The 18,517-nt window shown below is 36.4% G+C and overlaps 1 pseudogene; it reads left to right on the forward strand.

Annotated features, from left to right (window-relative positions):
• The first annotated feature begins 1,060 nt into the window (after positions 1 to 1,060).
• LOC125996615 (uncharacterized) lies at positions 1,061 to 1,132 on the forward strand (annotated as a pseudogene).
• Positions 1,133 to 18,517: the final 17,385 nt, after the last annotated feature.

The following is an 18,517-nucleotide window of genomic DNA, read 5'->3' on the forward strand; positions in this document are numbered from 1 at the left end:
TATGACCCTAAAGTAGGGTCTGCAGCTCACTATCCGGAACTTTCAGCAGTTTGTGATGGGGCAAGTTTTGTTGCATAGCCATTAACTCCGGAATGAAGTTAAAGGGAGTAGCCTAAATCTGGGAATGGTATCGGGTTGTTTGCTTTCTCTCCGGGCTTCAAAGTGAATATCCTGCAGCTGCAAATACCTTTCCTGTTAGCTCAAGGGCTCACAGCAAAGACTGCACTTAGGCAGCTTTTAGATGAAAAAAGCTGCATTAAGACAGAAGACAGAAAAATTGATCTCTGACAGGAAACTGTCTCCAACATTCTACTTCCCTCATTCAGTCACAAACAGCCTAGATGCCCCTAAATAGATGAATGACTAAAGAAACTATAGTACATACATACAATGAAATATTATGCAGCAGCCAGAAGAGATGAAGGCATGAAATTTTCCTGCACATGGATGTATATGGAATCTAGTGTGCTGAGTGAAATAAGTCAGAGGGAGAGAGATAAACACAGAATGGTCTCACTCATTTATGGGTTTTGAGAAAAATGAAAAACATTTGTTTAATGATTCTCAGAGACAAAATAGAGGAGGACTGGAGGGTCCAGATCCCGACATGAAGCTCACCACAGAGATTGTTGGGTGCAGTCACAGAAATAATTACACTGAGAACTACCATAACAAAATGTGTTTATATGTATCTTTGGTGGATTAAAAGGGTGAGCTGCTTGCTCATCTCTCAAAATCTTCCTTTTAGCCAACTTACCTTGCCTTTTGAACTAGTATTTAAATTTTATCATCTTCCATCATTTGAATGATTTAACTAGTCAAATAACCTTGGTAATTATCTATAAAAACATTTTAGCATCCCATTTGAGCTTTTGATTGACATACCTACCTCCAGAACAAATAATCTTAACTGACCTATACTTAAAATTCAAAATGTGCAAAAATAGATTCACCATTTTCTCTTTAAGTTTTCTCCTGTGATTATATATTTATTTCTTAGACAATGCTTAGCATAACTAAATTATTATACTATTTAACTGTTTCTTAAAAATAATTTTAAATCGCTTCTCGGCCTTTTGGCTAAGATCAAGTGTAAAAATAATTTTAAATAAATATTTTATTTTTACTTAAATAAGCTTGCAATTATATTCCCCATTTTCCTTAAAATTTATATGAATATTGGTAACTCAATTTGTGTCTTTCAAATTTTGTCCACATCAATTATGTCTATAAAACCAGAAATAGTCCTTAAAATACTGTTTATCATTTAGTTCAAGTATTTCAAATCAATTGTGTCTATTAAAAATTAAACAACAAAGCAGTACTTTTCCTACATATTTTAAATATTGTTAAGTTGGGGACTGAAAGAGGTTACAGGGAGCTGGAGCTTATGCTTTGTATGTGGAAACTCAGTTCAATTCAAGACTCTACATGGTTTCCCAATCAACCTGAAGTATAGACCTCATTGTAAAGGAGGGGTGGAGAGATAGTACAGCGGCTTTTGCCTTGCAAGCAGCTGACTCAGGACCTAAGGTGATTGATTCGAATACCAAAGTCCTATATGGTCCCTGGTGCCTGCCTGGGTCTATTTCTGGGCAGACAGCCAGGAGTAACCCCTGAGCACTGTTGGGTGTGGCCCAAGAACAACAACAAAAAAAGTGCCATTATAGCTAAAACATAATTCAAGATCTGGATAATTTTATGTAATAGAAATCCTTATTATATAGGAAAATGTACTTCCAAAACTTCAATATTTCAAAAGTATTTCTAACTCTCCACTCCTCTAATCTTGTCAGCCACCTAAATTAATGTAGAATTAAGTAAATATGAAAAGTTACTGCTTCAAGTACAGAAGTCTCTCAGTTCTAGTTCCAGAAACACCTAATTGTCAAATTTTAAATAATTTTCTCCTATTACCAAACAGATTCCCTTCATTTAGACCAAGAATCTGAAATTATGCCCTGGGTAGATATAAATGAATCAACTCATACAGTTCATCAAATAAAAATATTTGCCTCAGTTTCTTACCTTTTTAAATAAATTATTTTTAGACCATGTATATTTTTCAAGTTATAGGGAAAGGAGTAAAAGTCTTGCTAGAGGAATGTTTGGTTTACTTTGCACAAATATGATGATTAAAATATATTCTTTAAACCTAATGCTAAAAATAATGTGTGATAAAAACAAAGTAAACATATACAGAAAATATGGATCCTTATTGCTCGGATTTTCAGATTGTGCTTTTGTAAAATGTGAATAAAACCTGAGCAACTATTCAGTTCCAATATACTATTTTGATGGACTTAGTTTCCCCCCGTTTTGAATACTTTTCTCAAATTATCCATTCTTATTTTACTTTGAAATTTTTTGCTATATATCTATGCTACATTTTATTGGATTAAATGTCTTTATTTTATTTATTAAGAGAAAACATTAATTGACAGTGGGCGATAGAAAAGAAAGTGGAGCATTATGACAATGATGGAGGAAAACGATCTCTCTGAAGGAAGATGGTACTGAATATAGTAAAGTGTTGTACCCAAAACAATATCAGTAACAAATCTTGTAAATCACCAAGTCTAAAAAAACAGAATAAAGATACCCAACATAGGAACAGGCTATCTGGTGGGAGGGAAACAGGACATTGATAGACGGAAATAGTTACTGGTTAAAAAATTGATGTTGAGTCTCAATTATAATCATGGTACTTCAATAAAATTATAATCATGGTGCCTCAATAAAATGTACCTTTTTAACTATATATTGAGGTAGCTATTATTACATTCACAGAATTGTATAACCATACTTTTTGTGTTATTATTTTTATTTAATTGGGGCCACAACTGTCTACTCAGGGCTTACTTGTGGCTCTTGCTTAGGAATCACTCCTCATGAGATCTGGAACAATATAAGATACAGGAGATTAAATCCCAATTAAACCATGTCAAGGCAAGCTCCATACCCACTATCACTGGTTCTATTGTAACTGTTTTATATTTTTTATTTAAACATCTTGATTACAAATATGATTATGATTAGGTTTTAGTCATGTAAAGAAACCCCCTTCACCAGTGCAACAGTCCCACCACCAATGTCCCAAATCTCCCTCCATCCCACCCCACCCCCACCTGTACTCCAGACAGGCTTTCCAGTTCCCTCATTCATTCACATGATTATGGTAGTTCTCTGTGTAGTTATTTCTATAACTGCACTCACTACTCTTTGTGGTGAGTCTCATGAAGTGAGCTGGCAGTTCCAGCCCTCCTCTCATGTCTCTGAGGATTGTTGCAAAAATGACTTTTATTTTTCTTAAAACCCATAGATGACTGAGACTATTCTGAGTCTCTCTCTCTCTCCCTCTGACTTATTTCACTCAGCATAATAGATTCCATGTACATCCATGTATAGGAAAATTTTATGACTTCATCTCTCCATTGTGTATATGTACCACAGTTTATTTAGCCATTCATCTGTTGAAGGGCATCTTGGTTGTTTCCAGAGCCTGGCTATTGTGAATAGTACTGCAATAAATATAGGTGTGAGGAAGGAGTTTTTGTGTTGTATTCTGTGTTCTTAGGGTATATCCCTAGAAGTGGAATAGTGGGGTCGAATGCGAGCTCAATTTCCAGATTTTGGAGGAATCTCCATATCGTTTTTCATAGAGGTTGGACTAAATGGCATTCCCACCAGCAGTGAATAAGAGTTTCTTTCTCTCCACCTCCCCGCCAGCACTGATTGTTCTCATTCTTTGTGATGTATGCCAATCTCTGTGGTGTGAGGTGGTATCTCATTGTTGTTTTGATTTGCATCTCCCTGATGATTAGTGATGAGGAGCATTTTTTATGTGCCTTTTGGCCATTTGCATTTCTTTTTTATCAAAGTGTCTATTCATTTTTTCTCTCCATTTATTGATGGGATTAGATTTTTTTTCTTGTAAAGTTCTGTCAGTGCCCTGTATATTTTGGATATTAGCCCCTTATCTGATGGGTGTTGGGTGAATAGTTTCTCCCACTCAGTGGGTGACTCTTGTATCCTGAGCACTATTTCCTTTGAGGTGCAGAAGCTTCTCAGCTTAATGTATTCCCATCTGTTGATCTCTGCTTCCACTTATTTGGAAAGTGCAGTTTCCTCCTTGAAGATGCCTTTATTCTTAATGTCATGGAGTGTTTTACCGACGTGTTGTTCTGTATACCTTATGGTATCAGGTCTGATATCAAGTTCTTTAATCCATTTGGATTTTACCATCGTACATGATGCTAACTGGGGGTCTATGTTTGCTTATTTGCAAGTGGCTAACCAGTTATGCCAGTACCACTTGTTGAAGAGGTTTTCCCTGCTCAACTTAGGATTTCTTGCTCCTTTGTCAAAAATTATGTGACTGCATGTCTGGGGAACATTGTCTGAGAACTCAAGCCTATTCCACTGATCAGAGGGTCTGTCTTTATTCTAATACCATGCTGTTTTGATAACTATTTCTTTGTAGTACAGTTTAAAGTTTGGGAAGGTGATGCCTCCCATTTTCCTTTTTCATAGGAGTGCTTTAGCTATTCGAGGATGTTAATTGTTCCAGATGAATTTTATAAGTGTTTGATCCACTTCTTTGAAGAATGTCATGGGTATTTTTAAGGGGATCGCATTAAATCTGTATAATTCTTTAGGGAGTATTGCCATTTTAATTATGTTAATCCTGCCAATCCATGAGCAGGGTATGTGTTTCCATTTTCTTGTGTCCTCTCTTATTTCTTGGAGCAGGGCTTTATAGTTTTCTTTGTTTATGTCCTTCACATCTTCGGTCAAGTTGACTCCAAGTTATTTGAGTTTGTGTGGCACTAATGTGAATGGGATTACCTTCTTGATGTCCATCTCTTCCCTATCATTATTGGTGTATAAAAAGGTCATTGATTTCTGTGTGATAATTTTGTAGCCTGCCACCTTGCTATATGAGTCTATTGTTTCTTGAAGCTTTTTGGTAGAGTCTTTAGGGTTTTCTAAGTAGAGTATCATGTCATCTGCAAACAATGAGAGCTTTACTTCTTCCTTTCCTATCAGGATTCCCTTGATACCTTTTTCTTGCCTAATCGCTATAGCAAGAACTTGCAGTACTATGTTGAAGAGGAGTGGTGAGTGTGGACAGCCTTGTCTTGTACTAGAATTTAGAGAAAAGGCTTTTATTTTTTCTCCATTGAGTATAATATTTGCCATTGGCTTGTGGTAGATGGCTTCAACTAGATTGAGAAATGTTCTTTTCATTCCCATCTTGCTGAGAGTTTTTATCAAGAATGGGTGTTGGACCTTATGAAATGTTTTCTCTGCATCTATTGCTGTGTACATGTGATTTTTAATTTTCTTGTTGTTGATGTGTATGATGTTGATAGATTTATGGATGTTAAACCATCCTTGCATTCCTGGGATGAAACCTACTAGGTTATAGTGTATGATCTTCTTTATGATGCATTGGATCCTATTTGCCAGGATTTTTTTGAAGATCTTTGCATCTGCATTTATCAGGGATATTGGACTGTAATTTTCTTTTTTGTCAGCATCTCTGTCTGGTTTTGGTATCAAGGTGATGTTGGCTTCATAAAAGCTGTTGGGAGTGTTCCTGTTTTTTCAATTTCTTGGAAGAGCCTGGCTAGGATTGGTAGTAGCTCCTCTTGAAAGATTTGAAAGAATTCATTAGGAAATCCATCTGGGCCTGGGCTTTTATTTTTGGGCAGATGTTTGGTTACAGTTTCAATTTCCTCAATAGTGATGGGGGTGTTTAGATATGCTACATCCTTCTTACTTAACTGTGGAAGGTTATAAGTGTCCAAGAATTTTTCCATTTCTTCTAGGTTCTCATGTTTAGTAGCATAAAGTTTCTTATAGTAGTCTCTGATTACCCATTGGTTCTCTGCAATATCTGTCGTGATCTCCCCCTTTTCATTTCTACTACGGGTTATCAGGTTTCTCTCTCTCATTCTTTGTGAGTTTTGCCAATGATCTATCAATCTTGTTTATTTTTCAAAGAACCAACTTCTGCTTTTGTTGATCTTTTGGATTGTTTTTTGGTTTTCTACTTCATTGATTTCTGCTTTCAGCTTTGTTATTTCCTTCTGTCTCCCTATTTTTGGTTCCTTTGGTTGGTCATTTTCTAATTTTATGAGCTGTGTCATTAGTTTATTCAGGCATGCCCCTTCTTTTTTCCTGATGTGTGCTAGTACAGCTATAAATTTTCCTCTCAGGACCGCTTTTGCTGTGTCCCATAGATTCTGGCACACCCCGCAGTGCTCAGAAGTTACTCCTGGCTCTGTGCTCATAAATTGCTCCTGGCAGACTCAGGGACCATTTGGAATGCCGGAATTTGAACCACCATCTCTGTGCATGCGAGGCAAATACCGTACCTCCATAATATATCTCCGACCCCCAGAAAGAAAGTATCTTAAAGCAGCAAGAGAAAAAGATTTACAAAAAGGACAACTATAAAATTATAGGAAAATTTTGACATAAACTGGATGCCAAAGTTACATTCATAATACATTTAGCATACTGAAAAAAAATCCAGTATGAATTCTATACCAATTCTGAGAAAAAGAATTGGAGGATTGCATTATTAATGATAAAATACCCTATCCATCCATTGTACTGAAATTGTATAATATTGAATAGTAAAAGGTATAATCTTAGAAAAAATAACTAGAAAAGAGAGCCACAAAAATAAACCCTCAACTCTGTACATTATTCTATTGAAAAGAAAGTTGGACACATGAAGTGTGACAAAGAAACTCTCTTCAACTAGTTGTTTTAGGAGATCAACATAGACACATGTAAGAAAGGAAACTGGATCTATATCTTACACCATAAATAAAAATAAAAGATCAGAATAAATGCTAACACTGAATTGTGAATAATCAGTACAATAGTACTCTAAGTTAATGAAACTTAGATTTATACTTGAATTTGTTCTATTGGCAAAACAACAAAAACAAAAATAATCAAATGGGGCTATATAAAATTAAAGAATTTTTGTATGACATTAATCTTAAATAAAGACATCTCAGGAATAGAGAAAATATTTACACACCATGCTGCAAGTAAAAGGCTAGGGCTGGATAAATAGGACAAAAGGTAGAGCACTTGCTTGCACATAGCTCACCTGAGTTTGATCCCTAGAATCTCATATGGTTCCCTGAGCATCATCAGAAGTAATTTCTGAGTGCAGATCCAGATGTGTTGAGTATAACCATGTGTGACCTCAAAAGCAATAAATAAAAAAGATTAATTTTCAAAATATATAAAGCACCCAGAAAGACCAACATTATCAACAACAGCAATAAAAACTCAAAAACCCATTACAAACAATGTGGGGACTGGAACTAAAAGCCAAGAACACTGATGCCTCCCCCCAAAATATATGTGTAGAAAAGATGACCAGATAATTTTTGAAAAAGCATATTTAAAAAGTCTTTTGGTATTGGGAAAGTTGAATTGGTGTGCATTTTATGGCTGAAACCCAGTTATGCATGTTTTTGTAACCATTGTGCTTAAATAATTTTTTAATATTTTTATTTTAACACCTTGATTACAAACATGATTGTGGTTGGGTTTCAGTCATGTAAAGATCCCCCTAACCAGTGCAACATTCCTATCAAAAATGTCCCAAATCTCCCTCCTCCCCACACAACCCACACCTGTGCTCTAGACAGGCTTTTAACATTCACATTTTTATAGTAGTTTTCAATGTAATTATTTCTCTAACTTCACTCACCACTCTGTGATGAGCTTCAGGTAGTGGGCTGGAACTTCTAGCTCTCCTCTCTTTTGTCCCTAAACACTATTGCAAGAAGGTCTTTCATTTTTCTTAAAACCCATAGATGAATGAGACTATTATTGAAATGCTTTTAAGCTTATGGGAAAGAATTCAAAATATATATCAAGGAAAGGTAAATCAAGCAGTAATTAAATATTTTATACCAGCAAGCATGCCAAATATCAAAAATTTGGAAACATACAGGGTTGAGTGTTCCCAATTATGTGAAAATGAACCATTATTTATTTTTAATGAAAATGGTGATTGTGAAAATGTTTCTCAGTATCTATATGGAAATTTATTTAAAACCTCACACCACAGAGATTGGCAAACATAACAAAGAATGAGAACAAGCAGTGTTGGAGGGAATGTGGAGAGAAAGGAACTCTTATCAACTTCTGGTGGGAATGCTATCTAGTTCAACCTTTATGGAAAGCGATAAGGAGATTCCTCCAAAAACTGGAAATCGAGCTCCCATACGATCCAGCTATACCATTCCTGGAATATACCCTAAAAATACAAAAATACAATACAAAAATCCCTTCCTTACACCTATATTCATTGCAGCACTATTTACCATAGCAAGACTCTGGAAACAACCAAGATACCCTTCAACAGATGAATGGCTAAAGAAACTGTGGTACATATACACAACGGAATATTATGCAGCTGTCAGGAGAGATGAAGTCATGGATTTTTCCTATACATGGATGTACATGGAATCTATTATGCTGAATGAAACAAGCCAGAGAGAGAGAGAGAGAAATGCAGAATGGTCTCACTCATCTATGGGTTTTAAGAAAAATAAAAGACATTCTTGCAATAATAACCTTCAGACACAAAAGAGAAAAGAGCTGGAAGTTACAGCTTACCTCATGAAGCTCACCACAAACAGGGATGAGTTTAGTTAGAGAAATAACTACGTTTTGAACTATCCTAATAATGAGAATGTACAAGGGAAATAGAAAGCCTGTCTAGAGTATAGGCGGGGGTTGGGTGGGGAGGAGGGAGATTTGGGACATTGGTGATGGGAATGTTGCACTGGTGATGGGTGGTGTTCTTTACATGATTGAAACCCAAACACAATCATGTATATAATCAAGGTGTTTAAATAAAATATATAAAAAAGAATAATATATCTCCTATATTATTTTTGTATTTAGCCACAAAACACAGAGGCATAAAATTTGAAGTATATATGCACAATATGTCCACTGCCATACTTATTAAAATAACTAGGCTATAGAAACAACAAAATGGCCTAGAATAAGAACAAACAAAAAGAGATTGTGATATATAATGTTACACAATTGAATATTATGTAACTATAAAAATGTTATAAATTTGTGCATGTTGCTACAATTTTGATGAAGGATATGATGCTAAGCAAAATATGATAGAGGTGAAAGGATAAATACTGGGTAAATCCATCCATCTTTTGTATATAGAGACATCTACAAGGCAATAGAGGGCAAAGAATGATGAAAAACCATTATTTCTGAACTGTAAAATAGATGATGATCTATACTAAGTGACATGGAAGTGGATAAAAGAGCTAAATTAAAAGTAATATAAGTATAGGATACTTGGTTCTCTGGTCATGGTGAAATATGCTATCTAAACATCAAGGTCATAAACATTAGCATACTATCATAAACATATGTCAGTTAAAAGTAAGCAAACCATACATTTTACAAAGGATGTCTTGAACAATGCATTTAGATAGGATAAATGTTGAAGTTTTTGAGATAGGCAAAATCAATATATACATATCATTATGAGTGATATATTCACATATATTCAAATATTTTCAGAATATTTGAGACAGCTGAGTTGGAATGAAATGGAATTATGCATATTACTCTCAAATAATGTATTAGTACCCTACAGACATATTTTAATTTCAGCATCCCATATGGTATCCTAAGCACCACAGAAGTGATTACTATGTACATAGGGCTGTAGCGATAGCACAAGTGGTATGATGTTTGTGTTAACCTAGGATTGACAGTGGTTCAATCCCCCAGCATCCCATATGATTCCCCAAGCCCATAGCTAGAGATAACCCCTGAGCTTCACTGGATGTGGCACAAAAACAAACACAAAACAAAGCAGAAAAAAGTGATTATAACATGCAAAGCCAGCAATAAAGCACATACTTTACATGTGGCTGATTCATGTTTGATTCCAGGCACCCTATATAGCCATCTAAGTTTTCCACTAGTAATCCATGAGCATATAATGAGGAGTAACCCCTAAATATTGACAGATATGACCCCAAAACAAAGTATAAGGAAATAAAATCATAGATATATGTACCTAAACATTAATTTCAGAAATTTGAGATGAGTGAATTTTAAAATAGTATATTAGAAAAAATTAATGTAAATTTACTTGTTTAATATAAAAGTATTTTGAAAATATTATTGTTTTGCTTTTCTAAGAAGCTAATGATAGCCCAGAGGCCATTTTCAGGGAGGGACTACAGACCATGAAAACCGGCAAGCCTTTGCAAAAGCCGGCTCCCTGTGTGTGACACCAGGTGGGGAAAATCCACAAAAGTACACCGGCCCAGTGGGGCCCAACTGTGAAAAACTGTGAGTGTGACCTGTCTATGTCTGTCTACTGTCCTCTTGCATGAAACTCTTGCGAGTGGGGCAAAAAGAGGCTCCAGAAAACTCGCTCGCCCAGAGGCCATTTTCAGGGAGGGACTACAGAGCATGAAAACCGGCAAGCCTTTGCAAAAGCCGGCTCCCTGTGTGTGACACCAGGCGGGGAAAATCCATGAAAGTACACCGGCCCAGTGGGGCCCAACTGTGAAAAACTGTGAGTGTGACCTGTATATGTCTGTCTACTGTCCCCTTGTGTGAAACTCTTGCGAGTGGGGCAAAAAGAGGCTCCAGAAAACTCGCTCGCCCAGAGGCCATTTTCAGGGAGGGACTACAAAGCATGAAAACTGGCAAGCCTTTGCAAAGGCTGGCTCCCTGTGTGTGACACCAGGTGGGGAAAATCCACAAAAGTACACCGGGACTCAAAAGAAACATTTTAACACCTGGAAGTTAAACAGCCTCATGCTCAATAACCAGTGGGTCCGAGATAAAATCAAGGAGGAAATAAAAAGGTTCCTGGAAACAAATGACAATAAAGAAACAAACTATCAGAACTTATGGGACACAGCAAAAGCAGTACTGAGAAGAAAATTTATAGCTTTGCAAGCACACATCAGGAAGGAAGAAGGAGTTTACCTGAGTAGCTTAATGACACAGCTAATAGAACTAGAAAATGCTCAACAAAAGGACACAAGAATAGGAATACAGAAGGAAATAACAAAGCTGAGAGCAGAAATCAACGAAGTGGAAACTCAAAAAACAATCCGAAAGATCAACAAAAGCAGAAGTTGGTTCTTTGAAAAAATAAACAAGATTGATAGACCACTGGCAAACCTAACAAAGAAAGAGAGAGAGAGAAACTTGATAACTCGTATCAGGAATGAAAAAGGAGAGATCACTACTGATATGACAGAGATTCAAAGGGTAATCAGAAACTACTTTGAAAAACTCTACGCCACTAAAAATGAGAACCTGGAAGAAATGGACAAATTCTTGGACTCTTATAATCTTCCACGGTTGAAGGAAGAGGATGTAGCATATCTAAACACCCCCATCACCAGTGACGAAATTAAAACAGTAATCAAATGTCTGCCGAAAATCAAAAGCCCAGGTCCAGATGGATTCACTAATGAACTCTATCAAACTTTCTATGAGGAACTACTGCCAATCTTGGCAAGACTCTTTCATGAAATTGAACAAACAGAAACACTTCCAAATGGCTTTTATGAAGCCAACATCACCTTGATACCTAAGCCAGACAGAGATGCTACAAAAAAAGAAAATTACAGACAAATATCGCTGATGAATGCAGATGCAAAGATCCTCAACAAAATTCTGGCAAATAGGATTCAATGCCTCGTTAAGAAGATCATCCGCTACGATCAAGTAGGTTTCATCCCAGGAATGCAAGGATGGTTTAACATCCGTAAATCTATCAACATAATACACAACATCAATAACAAGAAAAATAAAAACCACATGATCATATCAATAGATGCAGAGAAAGCATTGATAAGGTCCAACAACCATTCTTGATCAAAACTCTCAGCAAGATGGGAATGGAGGGAACCTTTCTCAATATAGTGAAGGATATCTACCACAAGCCAGTGGCAAATATTATCGTCAATGGAGAAAAACTAAAAGCCTTCCCTCTAAATTATGGCACAAGACAAGGCTGTCCTCTCTCACCACTCCTATTCAACATAGCACTGGAAGTACTTGCTATAGCGATTAGGCAAGAAAAGGATATCAAGGGAATCCAGATAGGAAAGGAAGAAGTCAAGCTCTCATTATTTGCAGATGACATGATACTCTACTTAGAAAACCTTAAAGACTCTATCAAAAAGCTTCTAGAAACAATAGACTCATATAGCAAGGTAGCAGGCTACAAAATTAACACACAAAAATCAATGGCCTTTCTATACACCAATAGTAATAAGGATGAAGTGGACATTAAGAAAACATCCCCATTCACAATAGTGCCACACAAACTCAAATATCTTGGAATCAACTTGACTAAATATGTGAAGGACCTATACAAGGAAAACTATAAAATTCTGCTCCAAGAAATAAGAGAGGACACACGGAAATGGAAACGCATACCCTGCTCATGGATTGGCATGATTAACATCATCAAAATGGCAATACTCCCCAAGGCATTATACAGATTTAATGCCATCCCTCTAAAGATACCCATGACATTCTTCAAAGAAGTGGATCAGACACTTTTGAAATTCATTTGGAACAATAAACACCCTAGAATAGCTAAAGCAATCATTGAGAAAAAGAATATGGGAGGAATTACTTTCCCCAACTTTAAACTGTACTACAAAGCAATAGTTATCAAAACAGCTTGGTATTGGAATAAGGATAGGTCCTCAGATCAGTGGAATAGGCTTGAATACTCAGAAAATGTTCCCCAGACTTACAATCACCTAATTTTTGATAAAGGGGCAGGAAATCCTAAATGGAGCAGGGAAAGCCTCTTCAACAAGTGGTGTTGGCACAACTGGATAGCCACTTGCAAAAAATTGAACTTAGACCCCCAGCTAACATCATGTATGAAGGTAAAATCCAAATGGATTAAAGACCTCGATATCAGACCCAAAACCATAAGATATATAGAACAGCACATAGGCAAAACACTCCAGGACATTACAGGCATCTTCAAGGAGCAAACTCCCCTCTCCAAGCAAGTGAAAGCAGAGATTAACCGATGGGAATATATTAAGCTGAGAAGCTTCTGCACCTCAAAGGAAATAGTGCCCAGGATACAAGAGCCACCCACTGAGTGGGAGAAACTATTCACCCAATACCCATCAGATAAGGGGCTAATCTCCAAAATATACAAGGCACTGACAGGACTTTACAAGAAAAAAACATCTAACCCCATCAAAAAATGGGGAGAAAAAATGAACAGACACTTTGACAAAGAAGAAATACACATGGCCAAAAGACCCATGAAAAAATGTTCCACATCACTAATCATCAGGGAGATGCAAATCAAAACAACGATGAGATACCACCTCACACCCCAGAGAGTGGCACACAGCACAAAGAATGAGAATCAACAGTGTTGGCGTGGATGTGGAGAGAAAGGAACTCTTATCCACTGCCGGTGGGAATGCTGTCTAGTTCAACCTTTATGAAAAGCGATATGGAGATTTCTCCAAAAACTGGAAATTGAGCTCCCATACGATCCATCTATACCACTCCTAGGAATATACCCTAGGAGCACAAAAATACAATACAAAAACCCCTTCCTTACACCTATATTCATTGCAGCACTATTTACCATAGCAAGACTCTGGAAACAACCAAGATGCCCTTCAACAGACGAATGGCTAAAGAAACTGTGGTACATATACACAATGGAATATTATGCAGCTGTCAGGAGAGATGAAGTCATGAAATTTTCCTATACATGGATGTACACGGAATCCATTATGCTGAGTGATATAAATCAGAGAGAGAGAGAAAAAAAACGCAGAATGGTCTCACTCGTCTATGGGTTTTAAGAAAAATGAAAGACACCCTTGTAATAATAATTTTCAGACACAAAAGAGAAAAGAGCTGGAAGTTCCAGCTCACCTCAGGAAGTGATGTGCTTAGTTAGGGAAATAACTACATTTTGAACTGTCCTAATAACGAGAATGTATGTAGAAAATATAGAGCCTGTCTAGAGTACAGGTGGGGGTCGGGTGGGGAGGAGGGAGACTTGGGACATTGGTGATGGGAATGTTGCACTGGTGATGGGTGGTGTTCTTTACATGACTGAAACCCAAACACAATCATGTATGTAATTAAGGTGTTTAAATAAATTTAAAAAAAAAAGGAAGAAATTCGAATAGGACTATAATATAATAGTAAAAGATTATTTCTAACTATCAAATGCATGTGGTAAAAAAAAGGAAGCTAATGATAGGCAAGATAAGTACCTGGTAGATTCCAATATTGTCAAGACCAGTGGAAAATAAATAACTAGATGGGTTGGGTTTTTTAGAAAAGAAAGAGAAACTATTTCTTTAATATAAGGAAATGAGTGAAGGAAAGGGGGGAAAATAAGGTAAGAAAGGGATGAAATAGAATTTTTATACATTTTAAATGTTCTACAATTGTTTTTTGTTTTGTGTGGGTGTCCCTACCCCACAATTAAGTTGTGTTTATTCTTTCTTGGAGGGAGCTTGCACAAACACAAAACACAAAGACAGACATGAAGACAGACAAAAGTGAGAAAAGGATTCAGCCAACTCCAAATCCAATTTCGTTTATTGAGACTCAAGGCCTGGCTTATATACTTTTTGTGGGCACAGTTCTGCTTATAAATATGTCAATAAAAGAGAGATATATTGAACAGGACCAATAACAGGACCCATTGGCAGGTGAGATGGAATGTGCAGATAATGAGCTCTGTCTCCATCAGACCGGGGATTTACTGATAATGAAATCTATTTCCGATGGGTGGAATCGATTAGACTCAGTTTCCCAGGACCAAAGTCCTGTGCCTTTTTTGTTTATGTTTACATTTAATTCTCAAGACTGCCTGCTTTTATTATAGCTCTGTGTTTGTTGCCCTTAAATCTTAAATGTTTACATTCAATTCTCAAGGCTGCCTGCCTTTAGCAAAGTTCTGTGCCTGTCACATGACCCTGCATTTCAGCTAAGTTTTCTGTTCTTAAGGGCGCCCATCAGTCTTTTATTTTGTTTTGTTTTGGGGGGGGTCACAAACGATGATGATCAGAGATTGGTTACTCTTGGCTATGCACTCAGAAGTTGATCCTGTATTGGGTGACATTTGGGATCCCAGGGGATCAAACTGTGTGTGGTTCATCATAGGTTAGCACGTGCAAGGCAAATGTCCTAAAACTTGTACCACTGCTCTAGCCAGAACAATTTTTATGTACTCAACACCCAAAGAAGATGTGATTAATATTATTATTACTATTCATAAGATTACCTTATTTAATTACCTTGGCTACAATCTTTCTTTCAAAATACAGCTTTTTCAGATATAAAGTTGTTTATAATTGAGTTTCAGCAATATCGTGTACAATGTACAAAGCCCTTCACATGTGAATATTTCCCCATACACACACCAATGTCCCCAGTAACCTGCACATATGCCTTTGGGTCAGACATTTTTTCTATGGTCATTTGATTTTTGTTTTCTTTTTTCTTTTATTGTTTTGATATGGTGTAATATATTGATTTAATACATATGTTAAATTATTCTTACATCAATTATTAAATCCCAATAGATTGTATATGATATGATTAATGATTTTTTGGATTATATTTGCTAATATTTTGTTGAGAATCTTTGCAGCTGTGTTCATCAAGAGTATGGCCTATAATTCTTTTCTTTCTAGAAATTCTCTGTCTGCCTCTGGTATCAATCAGTCTTTCGTTTTACTATCATTGAACATTCTGCCTATATTTTCCACTTGTAACATTTGTTTCAACTCTGATATCAAGGTAATAAATTCATATTATTTGATTTTTTAATTTAATTTACTTTTTTTTTTTTTTTTGGTTTTTGGGCCACACCCGGTAACGCTCAGGGGTTACTCCTGGCTATGCGCTCAGAAGTCGCTCCTGGCTTGGGGGACCATATGGGACGCCGGGGGATCGAACCGCGGTCCGTCTCCTAGGCTAGCGCAGGTAAGGCAGGCACCTTACCTCCAGCGCCACCGCCCGGCCCCTTAATTTACTTTTTATCAATATATTATTACTTCCTATAAACACCTAACCCATCCATCTAATTCAAACAACACATCTAGTTCATTTATTTTCCATTGGTCTTGACAGTATTGGAATATACAAGTTATATATCATTCCCATTATTAGCTTCTTACAAAAACAATATTTCAAAATACTTTCATAATAAAATTAAACAAGCCAATTTATATTTCTTCATTTTTATTTAATTTGATTTTAATGCAATGCATTATATTTTTATTGTGATCAAAGTGAATTACAAGACTTGCACAGTAATATTTAAGGTACACAGTGACAATGAACTAGAGCCATTCCCACCAAAAGTGTTGTCATCCCTCCACCCCTGCTCCCAGCATGCATCCCATAGCTTCCATCTTTTCCCCATGGCCTGCTAGTGTAACAGGTCTCCTTTGTGTATAGCTTGTTGTAGATTGGGTATTGATTCTGGTGTTGTTGAATTTGGGTTTAGTGCTTAAGTCTGATAATTTTTATTTCTATTCAATGTTCATAAGACTGGTTGCTCCTAGTACCAACCATTCCCCCCCTCTCAATTTATGATGGAAAACTGTAGTGAGCTGACACTGAGATTAAACCTGCTGCAAACACTGCCATAGCTTAAAAAAGATTGTAACCTTGTGTAAGAAAAATGGCTTTGGAGAAAAGATGGTTAACCAACTGAACAAACAATGTGAAGGTCAAAATTATCATGAATAATATGTTCTTGCTAAGTATGTGGTTGTAAACAAGAAAGATAACAGGAACAGATATTTTATTACATTTTGGACTTGGTTGTGAAATTTCCTGATATGCACACTTGGCTTCTGTTATGATGTAAAATGTCTGCTTACAAAAGATACAGAAATGCTTGTGTAGCCTTAATAAAATAGTATTTCCTTAAACTATTCAAGTTTCTGATCTCTCTTTTCACTTTTGTACCCTTGACAGGTGTTACAGGATGGGACAGAGAGCAAGATGATTCAAGTTTTCTGGTTCTGTCGGCAAAGGAAAATAAAGAAAAGAACAAAATAAACTGTAAGAAATCAATCTAGAGGCTAAAAGAATCAATTCAAAAAGGAAGACAAAAAAGAAAAACAAAAACAAAAAAGAAAACAAACAAAAAAGCAATGACAAAAAGCACAACAACAGTAACAAAAATAATCACCAAAACAACAATCACAAGAAAGGCAAGAAAATAAGAAAAAAAGAGAAAGGAAAAGGGAAAGAAGAAAAAAAATGATGAGCTGGTGTGGCAAGGCTTTGTGATTTTGTGTTGTTTTGGTTTTGATTTTTTTTTTGTTTTTCTTGCATTAGAACAATAAGTATTGGGGAAGTTAGAAAGGATATGCCGGAGGCTTAAGAGATAGTTTCTCCACCCTTGAAGCATACTGTCATTGGAGTAACTACAACTCCATACATGCTCATTATCAAACCTCAAGGAATTTTTATGTTGCCAGAAAAATTTTTGCTTAGTTGTAGATGACAGAATCAGTCCTCTGTAGCTAGAGATTTTGGTATTTTACCCGGTCATAGGACAAAGTCTAGGATAAAGTCTTTTTCTATGATTTTAGAAGATTTGCTCCCTCACACTTGTAATCAGTCTTCTGTATTTAGTGATCTGGGTTTTTGCAGAGATCCTAGGTCAAAGCCTAGGATAGAATTTTTCTGTATGTCTCCAGAAGTTGTATTTAGTCCAGTTGCTAAGATAAGAACTCTGGGATTCGAGGTCTTGGTTTTTGTACAAATCCTAGGCCGAAGCCTAGGCTAGGGTCTTCCTTTCTTATTAATTTATTATTTTAAAAAAATAATTTCTTTATTTAAACACCATGATTACAATTATATTTGGATGTCAGTCATAACAAAAACACCCCCCTTCACCTGTAAAACCTTTCCTTCACCAATGCCCTCATCTTTTTCCCCTCACCCCCCACCTGTATTCAAGACAGGATTTCTACATAGCTCACTCACTGACATTTTTAGGATAGTTCTCAGCATAGTTTTTTCTCTAACTGCATTCACCACTCTTTGTAATGAGATACATATCTTGAGCTGGTCCTTCCATCCCTCTAGTCTGGGAATTATTTCAATGTCTTTAATTTTTCTTAAAATCCATAGATTAGTGAGACTAATCTGCCTCTCCCTCTGACTAATTTAACTCAGCATAACACATCATATATAGGAAAATGTCATTACTTAATCTTTCCTTATGGCTGTATAATATACAATTGTTACTCCACCCTGGATTTACGTGTAGCGACCTGAGACCCACCCATTTCTGGGAGGGGTCTTGGGTACCGGATAATAGGTGTGACTTTACCTGCTAAGCCCGGCCCATTCCTGGGAGGGGTCTTGGAATAGGTAGATAAACCCGGAAGCCAAGGGATTAGGGGGCTTTTGCCTTTTG

Source organism: Suncus etruscus, chromosome 18 (genome assembly GCF_024139225.1).
Source record: "Suncus etruscus isolate mSunEtr1 chromosome 18, mSunEtr1.pri.cur, whole genome shotgun sequence".
NCBI classification, from domain to species: Eukaryota; Metazoa; Chordata; class Mammalia; order Eulipotyphla; family Soricidae; genus Suncus; species Suncus etruscus.